General features: G+C 51.3%; 1 pseudogene; it reads left to right on the top strand.

Annotated features, from left to right (window-relative positions):
- Nucleotides 1–4,194: 4,194 nt before the first annotated feature.
- On the top strand, nt 4,195–18,839 carry LOC129354363 (TBC1 domain family member 2A-like; annotated as a pseudogene).
- The last annotated feature ends 786 nt before the right edge of the window (nt 18,840–19,625 follow it).

Here is a 19,625-nt window from a genome sequence, read left to right as displayed (position 1 = left end):
AAAACTATAAACTAAGCATATATATGTATAATTTCAGAACCACATGAATGAGACGTTTCCAGAAAATAAGCAACAGAAACGTCTCAAGTTAAAAGATTAGGACTGTGACATCACCATGACATAACTGTGACATCACTGTGACATCACTGTGATACCTTCTGGAATCAGGAAGTTTTTGTTTTTATCAAATACTCTGTAAAATTCCCCTAAGGTGGAAATATTCTTGTCTTTGATCAGAAATCAGATGGCAAACAAAGGGCCTAGTGGTCAGGCGTGGGTTTAGGGTTTGGGTCTAGTGGTCAGGCGTGGGTTTAGGGTTTGGGTCTAGTGGTCAGGCGTGGGTTTAGGGTTTGGGTCTAGTGGTCAGGCGTGGGTTTAGGGTTTGGGTCTAGTGGTCAGGCGGGTTTAGGGTTAGGGTCTAGTGGTCAGGGGTGGGTTTAGGGTTTGGGTCTAGTGGTCAGGCGTGGGTTTAGGGTTTGGGCCTAGTGGTCAGGGTGGTTTAGGGTTTGGGGTCTGATGGTCGGGTGGGTTTAGGTAAAATTAAGGAAGTCTATGTAGAATCCCAGAAAAAACAAAAATATACTGTGTGTGCTCAGTGTTTTTCTGCTGCTGTGACTGTGAGGACCAGCAGGCACAGTGTAAAGCTTCTGGTTCTGACCCAGTCGGCAGGATGTCCCCATGTCCCTCCGGTCCAGGTTTAGAGTGTCTCTGTCTCTCTGCAGATGTCTCATTCTTAATGTGCGTACAGAGCAACAATCAGCCCCATCTGTCCCAGTTTACCCCCGTGGCCCCCCAGTAAATCTTCCCAGTTAGACCCCCCCAACCCCCGCTCCTGTCAGCGGGTGGGGACTGAAAGCCAATCAAAAAGCTATAGAAGAGTCCTTTGCTGCAGGGACACAATCAGGGCCCGGGGCCCCTTCACCCCCGTTACTCCCCCCTCAGTGGCTGCTGGGTCCTGACGGCCGGTGAGACGGGGACAGATGGGAGGAATAATCAGCGCTGTGTTATCCCAGAGTCCTGTTAGGCTGAAGACATCCTGTCCCTACAGATGTCTCACTCTGAGGACACCATGAAGACACCAAGGAGACATGTCCAACTGCTCATCACACAGCTAAGCTCACTACTTTTCATGAGAACCCGGTCTGGATTTGACTAGGCCACTCCAGGACATCAGTCCTCCATCAATCTTTTAGCTGCCAGGTTTATGAATAATTCTGGACTGAGTTGTGAGGAGAACCACAAGCTTCCCAGTTCAAACTGGTTTCTGTTCCCTGTCCTGCTGGAGTTCTCACAGATGAGTGAGTGATCTGGAAGACAGGTGGACCAGAACCCTGGTCTAAGCCCCACAACGTGCAGGAGTTTAGAAACTCAGGACTGAGGAGCTTTAACCCTCCCATCGGACTGGACCGGATCTGGTCCAGACCCAAAGGATCCGGACCGGGGAGACCCACTGAATCTAATGGATCCAGTCCCTGCTGGTCGGGCCGGGCCAGAGCACAGAGGAAGATTAGAGGAAGGAAAACCTCTGGATGTTTAGGTCAAAGGTCATATCCAGCCAGAGCTCCAGGTCAGAGTTTAAAGGTTGATTAAATCAGATTGATGAAAACGTGGCGGTTCATGACGCTGAACCTCAGCAGGATCCTCCTGAGGTCAGATCAGCTGGACTCTGGCCATTAAGGGGCTCAAGACTTTTGCACAGGACACTTGTCATTTTTGTATTTGTAAAAAAAGTTTTAAATAACATAAAATTAACATTTTTACATTTTTCAGTTGTTTTCCTCTGTTTATAATGTTAGTGTCTCAAGGCCCAGCTTTATTTTGATAGTCCACTTCCCATTATCATCAATTGGTGGCATATTAGCAAATAAACTAATTATAGTTAGTTATTCTGGATCAGAAGCACAGAAACCCTGAACCGGGCCAGAACCAGAACCTTTGGACCTGGAGCGAGCCGAGACGCAGAAGCTTCAGTTTCAGTCTGACGCCTCGGGACGTTTCAGGTTCACTGGACCGAGTCCCACCAACAGAAAGCTGTGGTGTGTGTGGTGTGTGTGTGTGTGGGGGGGGGGGGGGGTGTATGTGTGTGTGTGTGGGTGAGTGTGTGTGTGTGTGTGTGTGTGCGCGTGCAGATGCAGTTTCATTCATTCTGGCAGTGAGAATGAACTTAATCCTCTAAGCTCTTGTTGGGTCTCGTCCTCCTGCTTTTCAATGAGGAAAAAGCTCAGAGTGACTTACAGAATAAAACTCCGGTGTGCGGCAGGATGCTCACTGGAAACTGCAGCTGGAACATTAAGCATCTGGCTTTGACTAGACCACCAGTCTCCGGCTGTGTTTCATTTCTCTGGATGTGGATCGTTTGGCTTGATAAACTTCATTTTACTCTAAATAGATTTCCTGCATCATATTTTCACCTGAAATTTGGAACAATTGATGAGGATCAGCAGGAAATCTGAGGGGAGAACAAGACGAGGCCCACCAACTGATTACTGTGTGTGTGTGTGTGTGTGTGTGTTGTGTGTGTGTGTGTGTGTGTGTGTGTGTGTTTTGGCCAACGGCTGTTTCTCTGTTTCTAGCCGGTTGAGGCGTTTTGGGGTCAGCCCGTATCAGGAGGAACTGGTTCCAGTCCATTCAGTTTTCCTCTTCGCCTCATCGTCTCTCTTGCTTGTTTTTCCGCTCCAGTGAGCCGCACTGGACGGACTCTGTCCTCCATGTTGGCTCTTTGTTACCTGGGCAGGTGACTCCTCCGGATGGTTGGCTTGTTTCACTCAGGTTGTTGTTTTTGTTATTCTGAGTCAATCTGTTTGGATTCAGGTTGATTCTACCTGAGGAGTTCGTCATGTGTTTAAGACACGGGGCTCTGCTGCCCCCTCCTGGCCGGCTGCGGAACCACAGAATCTCCTGCAAACTACTCTGAGCTTTATGAATGACACCGCTGCTGTGCAGCTCATATTATGGGATGGCACAGAGTACAGTAGATTATTTAATTTTTATTTAATTTCAGAAATAAGTGTATGAGTTTGTAGTAGTAGCTAATTGTAGTTGTGGTGGGACTGGATGAAAAGTTTCAATCGAGTTACTTTCATGGTTTCTACTTAATCACACTTTTAATCTAAAATTAAAGATTCCAAAATAATCCCATTTTCAACACAAAACCATTTTTGCTGTAAATTATTTAATAAATACATGACCGCAACAACAAGAATGTTTATTGTCTTTATCTGATTTTTGAGGTTCACCTATGAATCTCTGCATCTCTGTGATAAGGGAATTGATTCTATTTATCATTTATTTTCTGATGCATCTGCTGTTTTATACTTCTACAAAATGTGATTTCCTGTTAAAGAAGTGTCCAGATGATGTCCAGATGCTTTCTCAGCTATCTGTAAAGATGGATGACATCATGTGTAAATGTCAAACATAGGTTTCTTAAACAGTTACCATATATGGAATGCATTTTCCTGTACTTTATTATTATTATTATTATTATTATATTATTATTATTATTATTATTATTATTATTATTATTATTATTATTTAACCAGTTAACCCCGTTCAGATCTGGATCTCATTTTCAAGAGAGACCTGGGCAGAAGTCTGCAACGTGGTTACAAAGTAAAGCCAATTAATACATATTAACAAGTATAAAACAATAGAAAACAATTTAAAAGCACTGTTTCATAGAATCGTATTTCCTTTTTTGGAAATAAATCCAATGAAGTGAATTGTGACATCTTGTGTTCAGACTCCAGCTGGTTGCAGTAGGAGCATCACACTGAACGCCTGCTTCCCCTTTTCAGTTCGAACACGTGGAACATGGAAAAGACAAATGTTATTAGAGCATAAAGAATGGGAAATAACAGATCTATGTAGCTTCAGGATGCTGGAGCCAAGCCGAGTACAGATTATGGAGAAACAATCACCTGATGATCCTGATTTCTAAATCTCTACTCGGCTTGGCTCCAGCATCCTGTAGCTACAGAGATCTGTTATTTCCCTTCTTTATGCTCTAATAACATTTGTCTTTTGCGCTTGTCACTGGTGACGCATATTTTATGAAACGGCCTGCCATAGAACCACGTGACTCAGCCTTAACTCCAGCTCTGACGTCGCTTCTGGAAGGGGACTTTTCCTGCTCTTATTTTGAAGTGAAGAGCGGAAGTTGGGTGTGTTTGGGTCGGAGCGGAGCGGGAGCGGCGGGACACGAGCCGCTGAGCGAGGGGCGCGAGACACAAACACCAACAGGTAAACAACAACAGCAGGAGCCAATCAGAGCCGCCGGGTGCGCCGAGGCCCCGCCCACTCAGGTAAGACCGCCGCAGAACCGAACCTGTTGGTTCCGGGTTCTGGTCTCTTCCTTCTGACCCGATCAGAACCTCCGTCTGGTTCCGCCCAGTAAGGCCCAAACGGTTCTGTTCAGGTTCTGCTGGTTCTGCTGTTCTTCATTCAGCAGAACCTGATGTTCTGGTTCCAACCGAACCAAGTCCGGCATGAAGTTCTGGAAGCTCTACAGAACCAGAACCGGGTCGAACAGCTGCTGTATCATCAGTCTGGACAGAACCAGGCCAGCACTAGCCCGGTTCTGGTTCCGTCTGACCCAGTTCTTCTCCTTGCAGGATGGACGGAGGAAGTCCCGCCTCCGACTCACTTCTTGTTCCCACCGACCCGGTCCAGTTGGGTCCAGATTCTCAGAACCAGATTCAGAGCAGACCCAGCTGCCTGTCCGGGTCAACAGAACCTTCAAGTCCACAATCAACCGGACCAGAACCACCTGGTTCTGAGCAGGCAGAACCAGGAGGTTCTGCAGGACCAGAACCAGCACCAGAAACAAGTTCCCACCAGGTTCTCCAGAACCCAGAAGGCTCTACAGATCAGGCTGTGGAGGAACCGGTTCTGATCCATCTGAGGTTCTGACTGCCGGACCAGAGGAACCTGGAGTCCATCAGAACCTCCAGTGTCCAGAAGAACGCCATCAGAACCCTGGTGAGTTTCTGTCAGCAGAGGAAGGCGGTTCTACTGCATCCTGTTTGGGTCGACCCAGCCATATGGAGAACCAGGAGGCCACGCCCCCCAGCAGCCAGGTGTGGCCCCGCCCCCCGGCGCTGCAGGTGAGCCCAGACTGTGCGGCTTCCTGCAGAAGCAGGCGGGGCCCCTGAGGGCCTGGAAGCGGCGCTGGTTCAGCTACGAACAGAACCAGAACCAGCTGTTCTACTTCCGCTCACCGCAGGACGTGGCGCCACTGGGCCGGATCCGACTCAGCAGCGCCACCTTCACCTGTCCGCTGAACGCCGAGAGCGGCACCTTTCACATCCAGACGCCGAACGCACATTCATCCTCAAGGTAGGAACTCCGGGTCGGTCCGGATCCGGTCCGGTTATATTCAGGTGGATCTAAGTATGGAAAGTTAGCGAGACCAATAGTCATTTGACTACTGGTTCTACTGGGCCGGGTTCCTTCCGGTCAGTGAAGGTTCTGGCAGCTTTCTGGAAAGAAAGAGAGGAAAGGTTTCCGTAACAGTACCGGACCAGGTACTGGTCCAGAAATCCAACTCCAGTCCGTTTTCAGAGAGAGTCCGGTTCAGTTGGTGAGGTGCGAATGCTAATCGACCTCTGACCTCTGGTCCTCCAAACATTCAGTTTGAATGTCAATGCCCAGCAGATCAGAGAGCGCTCCAAAAGCAGGAAGTGGACTACAGTGCAGGGCATTCTGGGTAAATACAACCAAAGCTAACATGCTAGCAGAAGGAGAAACCACAGCAGCTGGAGTTTTGGTCCTGTTGACTTTCCGTACCTTCCTGGTTAGCAGAAACCTCTGAGCCATGTCTCCTGACTGGATCAGAACCCGACCCGAACCGACCCGACCCACTCCTGTGTTTCAGGCGGTGAGTCAGGAGCTGATGCTGTACTGGCTGCAGCAGCTGCAGGTGAAGCGCTGGCAGCACCGGGACACGTCTATTGGACCGGACCGGACCAACAACAACCTGACAGGTGAGATCCACTAGAACCAGCTGCTCGGGGTTTGATCCCAGGTTCTGGTTCTGGTTCTCTAATGTTCTCTGAAGAACCTCTGAGATCAGAACCAGAACATTTGGACTCCTGCCCGATGGATTTTATGTAGCGTATCAGAAACAACAACATGCCACACTTTCCAGATTTTTCTGTTAGAAAGAACCAAAAATGTTTTTTTCTGGTCCGGTCAGAACGGGTCGGAACCTGGGAAGTCCGGTGGGTGTGAATACCTTCTCAAGGTTCTACTGGTTAAACTGGTTTATTGATGTTTGAACTGGTTCAGGTAACGGTTCTGCTTTGGGTCGCCTGGTTCTGGTTCTGTTCGTGTTGTTCTTTAGCTGACTGGTTCAGGACCAACTGGCTCCAGAGGAATGACCCAGTTCTGTTGGTAACCTGCTGGAGCCTTTACTGGTTGAACTGGTTCTGATGGGCTGACATCCTGTCCCCCCTCCCACCTGTTGGAAAAGCCTTTCTGCAGGAGGGAGTGCCGCCGTCTGACTCACTTCCCTGAATCGGACCGAGCCTCACTGAGTCAGAACCGCCCCGCTCCTCATCAGGGAGTCGCTGTTATCTGAGCCGTTTTGCAGGTCAACAGGAAGTCCGGTTCTTCTGATCCAGGGTCCAAACAGTTCTGACCCACTTCCGGCCCAAAGAGCTCCAGAACTCAGATTACATCATCTTGAGGTCAGGAAGTGACATCACAGCTGCTGCTGCAGGCAACAGAAGGGCAGGAGGACAAGACGGTTCTGTCCAGGACCAGAACCAGAACTGGAATCTGGATCAGAACCAGGACCAGAACTAGAACTGGAACCTGGGAAGTCCAGTGGGTGTGAATACTGGTCCTGGTCCTGCTTCTGGACCTGGTTCCAGCTCTGGTCCTGGTTCTGGTTCCGGGCCAGGTTCTGGTTCCACCCCCCCTGCAGGCTGCACAGCGCCACTGCAGACCCTCCAGTCCAGGAGGGCCGGTTCTGTAACTGGCGGCCCGGTTCTGTGACATCATTGATCAGAGTCTGGACCAGAGCCTTCTCTTGGCCCGAATGGACGTGTAGAACCGAGCTTTCCGGCCCCGTTTCTTTCATCCCACAGATTGATCACCTGCTCAGGTGAAATGATCAGCATGGTGCTGTGCCGCCCCTGCTGGCCTTGCTGCTCATCACAGGAAGTGATGTTTACTCTGCGCCTCCTGCTGAGGTTCTGGTTCTGTTTCCTGTCTGAGCAGACGACTTCCTGCCGAGGCAGCGTGGTCCTGTGGGCCTGGTGGGCGAGGCGGCGGCCATCGCTCCGGCCCAGCGCTCCTCGCCAGCGTCTCCATCAAACACCCGCTCATCCAGATCCAGTGAGTGGACCCGGAAGGTTCTGACTCAGTTGTTGTCTTGCTGCTCAGATGACCCCGTCTGGTTCTGGTTCTGGTTCTGAACAGGAACTCGGTCCACAGTCTGAGGAAGAGAACGTCTCAGGACTCCAGTCAGACCTCAGTGTTCTACGCCGATGTTCTGCCCTGGACAGGAACCGGGCCGGAGGAAGGCGGCACCCCCACAGGTAGCACCGGGTACTGCAGGTACCCAGTTCCTTCTGGGTTCTGGTTTCAGAACCTCTCTGGTTCTGGCTTTAACCCGACCCGTTTGGAAGGCAAACAGACCCTTTGAGATCAGAACCGGTGCTGGACCGGCTTTTCTCTGAAAGCTTCCTGATGACATCACGTCCTGTCTCCTCAGAGGGCCCCGCGGCCGACCCGGCAGCTCAGAGGTCGGCGTCTTCGTCCCTCAGCTGGTGGTCCAAGTCCGGGTCTCGTCTTCCATGTCGGTCCCCTGCGGGGACGCGGCGTTCTCGGAGCCGACGGCCCACCTGCAGCAGGAGAAGCAGATGCTGAGGAGGAGGTCAAGGGTCAGAAGGTGAGGCGGTAAGGCCGGACCCGCCGCTCCTCCAGAACCAGAACCGACGCAGTGTGTCCCGCAGGAGCTGGTCTGGATCCTCCACAAGGCGCTGGAGGCGGCGCAGCTGGAGAAGCGCATCTGCAGCGAGTTCCTGGCGGCGCAGGACGAGCGGCGGCGCCTGGAGCTGCTGCGGCACGGCGAGCGGCTGGCGGCGGACCTGAGGGCCCGGCTGGATGGCGCCAAGATGGAGGCCGAGGCGCTGAGGCGTCGCCTGGACGACAGAGACGCTCAGCTGGCTGAGCTGCAGGAAGAGGTCAGGCTGCTGGAGGAGAAGAACGCCGCCAAGCAGCAGGTGAGGATGGGTGGCCTCTAGATGACCTCTAGATGACCTCCAGATGACCTCTAGGTGGCCTCTAGATGGCCTCTGGATGACCTCCAGATGACCTCTAGGTGGCCTCTAGATGACCTCTAGATGACCTCCAGATGACCTCTAGGTGGCCTCTAGATGACCTCTAGATGACCTCTAGGTGGCCTCTCGATGACCTCTGGGTGGCTCTAGATGACCTCCAAATGACCTCTAGGTGGCTTCTAGATGACCTCTAGATGACCTCTAATGACCTCTAGATGACCTCTAGATGGCCTCTTGATGACCTCCAAATGACCTCTAGATGGCCTCTAGGTGGCCTTTAGATGACCTCTAGATGACCTCTAGATGGCCTCTTGATGACCTCCAAATGACCTCTAGATGGCCTCTAGGTGGCCTCTAGATGGCCTCTGGATGACCTCCAGATGACCTCTAGGTGGCCTCTAGATGACCTCTAGATGACCTCCAGATGACCTCTAGGTGGCCTCTAGATGACCTCTAGATGGCCCATAGATGACCTCTAGGTGGCCTCTAGATGACCTCTAGATGACCTCTAGGTGGCCTCTAGGTGGCCTCTAGATGACCTCTAGGTGGCCTCTCGATGACCTCTGGGTGGCCTCTAGATGACCTCCAAATGACCTCTAGATGACCTCTAGATGACCTCTAAATGACCTAGATGACCTCTAGATGGCCTCTTGATGACCTCCAAATGACCTCTAGATGGCCTCTAGGTGGCCTTTAGATGACCTCTAGGTGGCCTCTAGATGACCTCTAAATGACCTCTAGATGACCTCTAGATGACCTCTAAATGGCCTCTTGATGGCCTCTTGATGACCTCTAGATGACCTCTAGGTGGCCTCTCGATGACTCTAGGTGGCCTTTAGATAACCTCTAGATGACCTCCAAATGACCTCTAGATGGCCTCTTGATGACCTCTAGATGACCTCTAAATGACCTCTAGATGACCTCTAAATGACCTCTAGATAAACTCTAGACGGCCTCTCGATGACCTCCAAATGACCTCTAGGTGGCCTCTAGATGACCTCTAGATGGCCTCTTGATGACCTCCAAATGACCTCTAGATGGCCTCTAGATGACCTCTAGATGGCCTCTTGATGACCTCCAAATGACCTCTAGATAAACTCTAGACGGCCTCTAGATGACCTCCAAATGACCTCTAGGTGGCCTCTAGATGACCTCTAGATGGCCTCTTGATGACCTCCAAATGACCTCTAGATGGCCTCTAGATGACCTCTAGATGGCCTCTTGATGACCTCCAAATGACCTCTAGATGGCCTCTAGATGACCTCTGGGTGGCCTCTAGATGACCTCCAAATGACCTCTAGATGGCCTCTAGATGGCCTCTTGATGACCTCCAAATGACCTCTAGATGGCCTCTAGGTGGCCTTTAGATGACCTCTAGGTGGCCTCTAGATGACCTCTAAATGACCTCTAGATGGCCTCTCGATGACCTCTAGGTGGCCTCTAGATTACCTCTAGATGACCTCCAAATGACCTCTAGATGGCCTCTTGATGACCTCTAGATGACCTCTAAATGACCTCTAGATGACCTCCAAATGACCTCTAGATGGCCTCTTGATGACCTCTAGATGACCTCTAAATGACCTCTAGATAAACTCTAGACGGCCTCTCGATGACCTCTAGGTGGCCTCTAGATGACCTCTAGGTGGCCTCTAGATGACCTCTAGATGACCTCTAGATGACCTGAGGTTCTGGTCATCTGATTCCGTTTCCAGCTGCACTGATTGTACTTCCTGTTTCCTGACAGGTCATCATGAAGCTGACTGATCAGGTGACCTCCTGCCTGTCGGATCCTCGGCACCAGGACTCCTCTGGGTCCGTCCAGAACCCTCAGGACCACAGGCAGCAGATGGAGAATCTCAAGGTGGAGTTCAGCTGCCTCACTTGATCCGGTTCAGGTTCTGATCCGTGTGTAGAGGCACGTAGGATGAAGTCTGGTTGGTTCTGTTCCGGTTCTGTTCTTCAGGACGACTTGGTGGCGTATCAAACCCAGAACCGGTTCCTGAACTCGGAGATCTACCAGCTGACCAAACTGTGGAGGAAAAGCTCCGAGCAGGAGAGGAGCCTGATGGCGAAGGTGGGAACACTGGGAACTTGGAACGATAGGAATGCTGGGAAGACTGGTGCGTGTCTGGTTCCTTACTGGACCCGGCCCGTAAGGTTCTGGTTCTGCTTGACATGTTCCTGCTCTCTGATTGGCTGCAGTGTGCGTACCTGGAGGCCGCCAACTGCCAGATGGAGAGCCGTTACCTGGGCGTCCTGCGGAGGCTGCAGGAGGCCAAAGCTCTGGCGCCGGAGCAGCAGGAGGCCGTGCAGCGGCTGATCCAAGACGCCCTGGGAGGAGAGCCGAAGGGCGTCGTGAAGCTGAGCGCGGACAGGTAGGAACACCTGGACACCAGCTTCCTGCTCTCGTTCCCTGTCAGGAAGCGGGTAAATGCGCCCTGTGCTCCGTCTGCAGGGATCACGACGACTACGGCTTTAAGATCGTCCCCGACTACGAGGTGGAGGACATGAAGCTGCTGGCCAAGATCCAGGCGCTGGAGATCCGCAGCTGCAGCCTGCTGCAGCAGGTCAGACTGCTGCCCTGAGCGCCGACTGACAGGCTGCTGCCTGATTGCCTCTAGTTCACCTGTGGCAGCAACAGGAAGGGGCGGGACGGACCTCTGTCAGTCTCATGCCTTATATGCAAATGGGGCCGTTGCACTCCAGAAGTGAAGGGGCGCTATTTCCTATATTATCATCCACTTTTGATTTTGCTTTGCTTTTCACTCTCAGCTTGTTTGATCTTAGTGTAAAGTAATGATATTAGTTGTGTTATGTCCCCTCGCCACTAGAGGCAGTATCAGGCCCAAAAGATGCAGATTTAGAAGAACAGAGGAAGCTACAGAATCTGTTAAACAAAAGATCACATACAAGCTGAGAGTGAAAAATCCTTCCTAAAGGTGAAAATATATCACAGATAAAGGAAAATCAAAACTGGAATATAGGAAATAGCGCCCCCTTCACTTCCGGAATGCAACGGCCCCATTTCCATAAAAGGCATGAGACTGACAGCGGTCCGTCCCGCCCCTTCCTGTTGCTGCAGCAGGTCCTTCTCTATTGCCTGCAGACACAATTCAGGGTTTACTGCACCACTGTTCATGACATCATAAAATATTAGAAGCTTTGCTGAAACCTTATTGGATGACAGAGCAAACATGAATGTTATTGTATAAGTGTTTCCTGCTGCTCTAACCCATTGGGCCGGTTCTGGTTCTGGTTGTGTCTGGTCCTGCAGGACAGCATGGAGCGCCCCCTGCTGGCCCGCTGGGCACAGTACCTGGCCGGCCGCTCTGAGGACGACCTTGTGTCCGTCTCCAGAGCTGAAGGTTCTGCTGCGCGCCGGCGTCCCTCAGCAGTACCGGCAGAGAATGTGGCGCTGGCTGGTCCGGACCAGAACCAGAACCGTCTGGGAGCGCCACCCCAGCGGTACCAGCAGGTAGGTCGACGCTCCGGGCCGACGCTCCGGGCCGACGCTCCGGGCCGACGCTCCGGGCCGACGCTCCGGGCCGACGCTCCGGGCCGACGCGGTGCGGCCGAGCTGCGACTGACCCTCACTGCGCTTGCAGCTGTGCGAAAAGAGCCGGACGTCGCCGCACCCAGCCTGCAGGCAGATCCAGCTGGACCTGCACAGAACCCTGACCACCAATCAGAACTTCTCCTCGCCCTCAAGCCCCGCCCTCCAGCAGCTGCGCCACATCTTGCTGGCGTTCTCCTGGCACAACCCAGCAGTCGGCTACTGCCAGGGGCTTAACAGGTAGGAGGGTTGACACTGGTCAGGTGACCCCGTGGTGACCCCGTGGTGACCTTGCGGTGTCCCTCAGGCTGGCGGCCGTCGCCCTGCTGGTCCTGCAGAGCGAGGAAGACGCCTTCTGGTGCCTGGTGGCGCTGGTGGACGGCATCATGCCTCAGGACTACTACACTAAGAACCTGCTGGCCTCTCAGGTGAGTCTCAGCCGGGCGCCGTCATCCCCGGTGACGGGTCGCCCGCTGATGATGCGTTCCCGTTCAGGCCGACCAGCGGGTCCTGAAGGACTTCATGGCAGAGAAACTCCCCCGGCTGGCGGCTCACCTGGAGGGTCACGGGGTTGACGTGTCGCTGGTCACCTTCAACTGGTTCCTGGTCGTCTTCGTGGAGAGTCTGCCCAGCGGCATCCTGCTGCCGCTGTGGGACGCCTTCCTGTACGAGGGCTCCAAGGTACCCTGAACGCACCACAACACCAAACTGGCTCTGAAAGGGCCACAACTCAGAGGACTGACCCTGAACTGGTGACGTGGAAAATATAGTGATAAAATAATTCAGATTTTCACCCAGCGGTTTTAACTACAAAGTATTCATTTTTCATTTAGCTTAGACAATTTTGATAATTTTTTTGATCAAAATTGCTGAATTTTTGCATATTTTCATTAAAATGCTCAGAAGTGCAGCAGGTGAGGCAGCAGGAAGCCGAGCCTCACCTGGACTGATCAGCGTCTCACTAACTGCACTGGCTGCCAGTCGATAGCAGCTCCTCCTGTCTGAACGGCGCCAATTAAATGGCTAAAAAACATTTAATGTATCAACTGATTTTACATCATTTAGCTCATGTATATAATGTACACTGATTTTGTCACCAACTGTGTGTGCAACGTGTTTCGTGCTCAGCAGCGATCAGAAACCGGAGAACTGGAGGTGAGGCAGGCAGTTCTCTGGCCTCATGGCAGGGGGCGCTCATGATCCCAGACATTGACACTCCACACTGCAGAGGAAGAGACAGCAACAGCAAGCTAGCCATGGAGCTAGCCATGAAGCTAGAAGCTTCATGGCTAGAAAAAACATACTTCTTTAGAACAAATCTACAAAATATAAAATTGCATCTTCCTGTGACTTCCTGGCAGCAGCCAGTCACTGCATGTTGGCATTTTGGATCATTTCGCTCGGCTAGTTTCGCTACATTTAGTGCAAGACCTTCGATCTCCCCAAATCCAAACCACTGTCTGTTTTTTCAGAAACTGTACAGAGCAGATTAACAAAGATAAATAAATAGAAACATAAATACACCATGCTGTGGAGCTAGCCATGGAGCTAGTCATGGAGCTAGCCATGGAGCTAGCCATGGAGCTAGTCATGGACCTAGCCATGAAGCTAGCCATGAAGCTAGCCATGGAGCTAGTCATGGAGCTAGCCATGGATCTAGCCATGGAGCTAGCCAGGGACCTTGCCATGAAGCTAGCCATGGAGCTAGCCAAGGAGCTAGTCATGGAGCTAGCCATGGACCTAGCCATGAAGCTAGCCATGGAGCTAGCCATGGAGCTAGTCATGGAGCTCGCCATGGAGCTAGCCATGAAGCTAGCCATGGAGCTAGCCATGGAGCTAGTCATGGAGCTAGCCATGGAGTTAGCCATGGAGCTAGTCATGGAGCTAGTCATGGAGTTAGCCATGGAGCTAGTCATGGAGCTAGTCATGGAGCTAGCCATGGAGTTAGCCATGGAGCTAGTCATGGAGCTAGCCATGGAGCTAGCCATGGAGCTAGTCATGGAGTTAGTCATGGAGCTAGTCATGGAGTTAGCCATGGAGCTAGCCATGGAGCTAGCCATGGAGCTAGTCATGGAGCTAGTCATGGAGCTAGCCATGAAGCTAGTCATGGAGCTAGTCATGGAGCTAGCCATGGACCTAGCCATGAAGCTAGCCATGGAGCTAGTCATGGAGCTAGCCAGGGACCTTGCCATGAAGCTAGCCATGGAGCTAGCCAAGGAGCTAGTCATGGAGTTAGCCATGGAGCTAGTCATGGAGCTGGTCATGGAGCTAGTCATGGAGCTAGCCATGGAGTTAGCCATGGAGCTAGTCATGGAGCTAGTCATGGAGTTGGCCATGGAGCTAGTCATGGAGCTAGTCATGGAGCTAGCCATGGAGTTAGCCATGGAGCTAGTCATGGAGCTAGCCATGGAGCTAGTCATGGAGTTAGCCATGGAGCTAGTCATGGAGCTAGTCATGGAGCTAGCCATGGAGTTAGCCATGGAGCTAGCCATGGAGCTAGTCATGGAGCTAGCCATGGAGCTAGTCATGGAGCTAGCCATGGAGCTAGTCATGGAGTTAGTCATGGAGCTAGTCATGGAGTTAGCCAAGGAGCTAGTCATGGAGCTAGTCATGGAGCTAGTCATGGAGCTAGCCATGAAGCTAGCCATGGAGCTAGCCATGAAGCTAGTCATGGAGCTAGTCATGGAGCTAGCCATGGAGTTAGCCATGGAGCTAGTCATGGAGCTAGCCATGAAGCTAGCCATAGAGCAAGCCATGGAGCTAGCCATGAAGCTAGTCATGGAGCTAGTCATGGAGCTAGCCATGGAGCTAGCCATGGAGTTAGCCATGGAGCTAGTCATGGAGCTAGTCATGGAGCTAGCCATGGAGTTAGCCATGGAGCTAGTCATGGAGCTAGCCATGAAGCTAGCCATAGAGCAAGCCATGGAGCTAGCCATGAAGCCAGTCATGGAGCTAGTCATGGAGCTAGCCATGGAGCTAGTCATGGAGCTAGCCATGGAGCTAGTCATGGAGTTAGTCATGGAGCTAGTCATGGAGTTAACCAAGGAGCTAGTCATGGAGCTAGTCATGGAGCTAGCCATGAAGCTAGCCATGGAGCTAGCCATGGAGCTAGCCATGAAGCTAGTCATGGAGCTAGTCATGGAGCTAGCCATGGAGTTAGCCATGGAGCTAGTCATGGAGCTAGTCATGGAGTTAGCCATGGAGCTAGCCATGGAGCTAGTCATGGAGCTAGTCATGGAGCTAGCCATGGAGCTAGTCATGGAGCTAGCCATGGAGCTAGCCATGGAGCTAGTCATGGAGCTAGCCATGGAGCTAGTCATGGAGTTAGTCATGGAGCTAGTCATGGAGTTAGCCAAGGAGCTAGTCATGGAGCTAGTCATGGAGCTAGTCATGGAGTTAGCCATGGAGCTAGTCATGGAGCTAGTCATGGAGCTAGCCATGGAGCTAGTCATGGAGCTAGCCATGGAGCTAGTCATGGAGCTAGTCATGGAGCTAGTCATGGAGCTAGCCATGGAGCTAGTCATGGAGTTAGTCATGGAGCTAGTCATGGAGCTAGCCATGGAGCTAGCCATGGAGCTAGTCATGGAGCTAGTCATGGAGCTAGCCATGGAGCTAGTCATGGAGCTAGTCATGGAGTTAGCCATGGAGCTAGTCATGGAGCTAGTCATGGAGCTAGTCATGGAGCTAGCCATGGAGCTAGTCATGGAGCTACATGACTAGTCATGGAGTTAGCCATGGAGCTAGTCATGGAGCTAGTCTTGGAGCTAGCCATGGAGCTAGTCATGGAGCTAGCCATGGAGCTAGCCATGGAGCTAGTCATGGAGCTAGTCATGGAGCTAGCCATGGAGCTAGTCATGGAGTTAGTCATGGAGCTAGTCATGGTGCTAGCCATGGAGCTAGTCATGGAGCTAGCCATGGAGCTAGTCATGGAGCTAGTCATGTTGCTAGTCATGGAGCTAGCCATGGAGCTAGCCATGTAGCTAGTCATGGAGCTAGCCATGGAGCTAGTCATGGAGCTAGCCATGGAGCTAGTCATGGAGCTAGTCATGGAGCTAGCCATGGAGCTAGTCATGGAGCTAGTCATGTTGCTAGTCATGGAGCTAGCCATGGAGCTAGCCATGTAGCTAGCCATGGAGCTAGTCATGGAGTTAGCCATGGAGCTGGCCATGGAGCTAGTCATGGAGCTAGTCATGTTGCTAGTCATGGAGCTAGCCATGGAGCTAGCCATGTAGCTAGTCATGGAGCTAGCCATGGAGCTAGTCATGGAGCTAGCCATGGAGCTAGTCATGGAGCTAGTCATGGAGCTAGCCATGGAGCTAGCCATGGAGCTAGTCATGGAGCTAGCCATGGAGCTAGTCATGGAGCTAGCCATGGAGCTAGTCATGGAGCTAGTCATGGAGCTAGCCATGGAGCTAGTCATGGAGCTAGTCATGTTGCTAGTCATGGAGCTAGCCATGGAGCTAGCCATGGAGCTAGCCATGGAGCTAGTCATGGAGTTAGCCATGGAGCTGGCCATGGAGCTAGTCATGGAGCTAGTCATGTTGCTAGTCATGGAGCTAGCCATGGAGCTAGCCATGTAGCTAGTCATGGAGCTAGCCATGGAGCTAGTCATGGAGCTAGCCATGGAGCTAGTCATGGAGCTAGTCATGGAGCTAGCCATGTAGCTAGTCATGGAGCTAGCCATGGAGCTAGTCATGGAGCTAGTCATGGAGCTAGTCATGGAGCTAGCTATACAGTGAAGGGCAGCAATATATTTAGTTTTCTCCTCTTGTCACATCAATCACTCATTAATAATTGCAAAACAGACATTAAGCCTAAAACCAAACTGCTGCAACAGACTGAATGTTCTGCTCTGTGTTTTGTTTGTTTTGTTGTTGTCAGTTGTTATGCCAACGAGTCTGCGTTGTAGCTGCGTTGACAGAGTGAGAAAGGAAAGGTTTGAGTTGGACTTTAACGGTTTTCTCTTTGCTGTGGAGCATGAATTGAAGAATATCTAGTTATTCTGCTGCCGCAGCGCGGCTGTGGATGACATGTAGATGAATTGTCTTTTTGCCTCCATCGTCTGCATGCATGAAATTTCCTTATGTAAACAACAACATGCAGGAGGTCTATGTTTGTAAACCTGATTATGACTGTCAGTACCTGACCAGCTATGAACCTCGCCGCACATCACTGTCCTGAACGCACCACAAGAGAAACTACCCCTGCTGCCCCTCTAACTAGTTGCCCGCCTCCGGCTGCAGGTGATCTTCAGGTACGCTCTGGCCCTGTTCAAGTACAAAGAAGACGACCTGCTGAAGATCCACGACAGCGTGGAGATCTACCAGTACCTGCGCTTCTTCACCAAGACCGTCACCGACAGCAGGTGCACCTTAAATCTAGTTGTGGGAACGCTCTGTATCTGTGGGAACGCTCTGTATCTGTGGGAACGCTCTGTCTGTGGGAACGCTCTGTCTGTGGGAACGCTCTGTATCTGTGGGAACGCTCTGTATCTGTGGGAACGCTCTGTCTGTGGGAACGCTCTGTATCTGTGGGAACGCTCTGTCTGTGGGAACGCTCTGTATCTGTGGGAACGCTCTGTATCTGTGGGAACGCTCTGTCTGTGGGAACGCTCTGTATCTGTGGGAACGCTCTGTATCTGTGGGAACGCTCTGTGTGGGGAACGCTCTGTATCTGTGGGAACGCTCTGTCTGTGGGAACGCTCTGTATCTGTGGGAACGCTCTGTATCTGTGGGAACGCTCTGTCTGTGGGAACGCTCTGTATCTGTGGGAACGCTCTGTATCTGTGGGAACGCTCTGTGTGTGGGAACGCTCTGTCTGGGGGAACGCTCTGTATCTGTGGGAACGCTCTGTCTGTGGGAACGCTCTGTATCTGTGGGAACGCTCTGTATCTGTGGGAACGCTCTGTGTGGGGAACGCTCTGTATCTGTGGGAACGCTCTGTCTGTGGGAACGCTCTGTATCTGTGGGAACGCTCTGTATCTGTGGGAACGCTCTGTATCTGTGGGAACGCTCTGTATCTGTGGGAACGCTCTGTGTGTGGGAACGCTCTGTCTGGGGGAACGCTCTGTGTCTGAGGGAAAGCTGTGTGTGTGGCAACGCTCTGTATGTGGGAACGCTTTGTATCTGTGGGAACGCTCTGTATCTGTGGGAACCCTGTGTGTGTGGGAACGCTCTGTATCTGTGGGAACGGTCTGTGTGTGGGAACGCTTTGTATCTGTGGGAACGCTCTGTATCTGTGGGAACCCTGTGTGTGTGGGAACGCTCTGTGTCTGTGGGAACGGTCTGTGTGTGGGAACGCTGACTGTGGGAACACTCTGGGTTGCAGCAAACGCTCAGTGTGTTTCAGTCAATCACTTCTTGTGCTGTTCAATTAACTGTAACTGTAACTTCTTGATTTATTGTTTTTCCAGCAGAAACTGGGTGAGAAAGTTTTCAGTTTGGTGTTTAAACTTTATTTTAAAGGGTTGTTTTGTTTCCAGAGATACTTCATTTCATTTGTTTAAATGTCTTCCCATTCCAGTGTTAAATGTTCATTAGAATTTAAAGTTTACTATTCATTATTAAATCAAACAACAATATTGTTGTTTATTGTGATCATTTATCATTCAGCTCCATTGGCTGAAAATGGCGTCTCTCCTCAACAGGAAGTTGGCGGCCATTGCTTTCTGCGACATGAACCCGTTCCCACGGCGCCTGCTGAGGAACCGGCGCGCGCTGCATCTGGAGCGCCTGCAGGGGGAGCTGCAGGCGCTGGAGGAGCAGCAGAAGGAGTTTGTGACAGAGAGCGCCGAGCGGAAAGACAAGGAGCTGGATTTGGCCAGTGAAGACGACGACGAGCTTTAATGAGAGGCAAAGCTCCAAATAAATGTTCTTCATTAAACCAGAACATTTCTGGATTTTATCAGGTCCACCACAACAGAAGCTAACATCACTTCAGGAATTATCTAAGAGTTTCTAAGATTTTCTCTCAGGAATTAAAGGCATCTCAGTTCTTCAGACACTTCAGGAAAACGCTAATTTGATTTCCTTTGCAGCTTCATTAGTTAGCTAAGGTGAAGAAATGTTACAGTAGAGGCGGAGCTCTGCCAGCAGCAGGCTCTGCATTCTCTCATCAGTTCAATATTTCATTCCTGACCTTCTCGCTTCCATCACAAATTTATGCAAACCTTAAATAACCGAGTAAAGCATCTTAAATAATGTCTGTTATTGGGGCCTGCCCATAGCAATGTCAGTCACTGCCTCCATGCATTGCATGGCAGGCACCTATTGTTCTACACCTAATAGAATATCTCTTTATTATTGGGGCCTGCCCATAGCAATGCATAAGGAGAGCAGTGACTGACTTGCGAAGCAAGTCAGTAACTGCCTCCATGCATTGCATGGCAGGCACCTATTATTCTACACCCAATAGAATGTCTCTGTCTTTATTGGGGCCTGCCCATAGCAATGCATAAGGAGAGCAGTGACTGACTTGCGAAGCAAGTCAGTCACTGCCTCCATGCATTGCATGGCAGGCACCTATTGTTCTTCACCTAATAGAATGCCTCTTTATTCTTATAACTTATTCTTCCGTAGACCGGAATGCGGCTCGCACCGCTGCGAGCCCACCCACAAAAGTGGTATCAAAACGTGCGGCTTGTTCCCGGCATTGGAGCTATTACTTTTATGGGGAATCGGCGTTACGACGGCGACGTAAAAAGCGAAAAACGAGCAAAATTTCCAACTGCCGAACCGAAAAGCTCAACTGCCAAAACCTAGAGTGTAACTGACGTTTCGTTAGAG

Source organism: Poeciliopsis prolifica, unplaced genomic scaffold (assembly GCF_027474105.1).
Source record: "Poeciliopsis prolifica strain line A6 unplaced genomic scaffold, Auburn_PproV2 SCAFFOLD108, whole genome shotgun sequence".
In the NCBI taxonomy this organism is placed as follows: domain Eukaryota; kingdom Metazoa; phylum Chordata; class Actinopteri; order Cyprinodontiformes; family Poeciliidae; genus Poeciliopsis; species Poeciliopsis prolifica.
Note: the sequence above shows the minus strand (reverse complement) of the source record. Positions and strands in the feature narration are given on the sequence as shown.